Here is a 1,232-nt window from a genome sequence, read left to right as displayed (position 1 = left end):
GGGCTCAAACCCACATACCATGAGATCATGACCTGAGCCGAAGTCGGACGCTTAACCAACTGAGCTACCCAGGCGCCCCCTTGTTTTCATTTTCAATTTGAGTTTCTGACTATTATTGGAATCCATAGTTGTTTATATTTAATACAATTATTTTTACAGTTAGGTTTAAATTTGCTATCTTAATATTTGTTTTTATTCGCCTCATATATTTTCTGTCCATTTGCTTTCTTTTCTGATTTCTTTTGAGTATTTAATATTCCTTAAATGGCTCTTTACCTAGAATTACTTTTGTTTTAATCTTTTATTTATTTTTGAGAGAGAGAGATACAGAGGGGAGGGGCAGAGAGAGAGGGAGACATCGAATCAGAAGCAGGCTCCAGGCTCTGAGCTGTCAGCACAGAGCCCGGTGCAGGGATTGAACCCATGAACGTGATATCATGACCTGAGCTAAAGCCGGATGCTTAACTGACTAAGCCACCCAGGCAATCCTAGAATTAATTTAAAAAAAAATTAGCGATTGCTCTATGTATTTCAATTTGCATTCTTAACTTATATCACACTCTACCATGATGTATTATTATATTTCCACTTACCACTTTTCCATTCTTTGGGCTATTTATATCCTATATTTTACTTCTAATTATTCTACACAATTCATATTACATTATTTTTTGTTAAACAATCAATTATCTTTTAAAGAAATTAAAAATAGGATTTCAAATGTTTTGTATTTACCACCTATTCCTCATGTCGTTTCAGTAGTCAAGTTTAGAGAGTTTTTAAGAGAAAAATAATCATGAATTTATGCTTAGACTTCCAACTCAAAACTTGGATTTTAGGATTCTGAACATCTTTAAGTTTGCTATTTTGTTATATTTTGTTGTAGAGAAAAGCTTTATTTCTAAATACATAAACAGAGTTATATATCTGCTTTGTCCTATATTATCATCTACATGTTTAGTTTTTAAATAACAACATCAAGGTAACCTTGAAAAATACCAAATGCAGATTAAACTACCTATATGGTTCTTTTGTTCCTATAATATAATCTCTGCAGGGATGTATAATTAAAACACTGATTAAAGTCATTTAACATAATTATTCTATATGCATGGTTATAGACCTGAGGTACAGTTAAGCTTGATTCCGTTTGATTTCTGTTAAAGTAATTTTTTGGGATTCTTTTAACTTTTATTTCTTTTTGAGAGAGGGAGCATGAGTGTGCATGAGTG

The sequence above is a fragment of the Suricata suricatta genome, chromosome 5 (genome assembly GCF_006229205.1).
Source record: "Suricata suricatta isolate VVHF042 chromosome 5, meerkat_22Aug2017_6uvM2_HiC, whole genome shotgun sequence".
Taxonomy (NCBI): Eukaryota; Metazoa; Chordata; class Mammalia; order Carnivora; family Herpestidae; genus Suricata; species Suricata suricatta.
Note: the sequence above shows the minus strand (reverse complement) of the source record.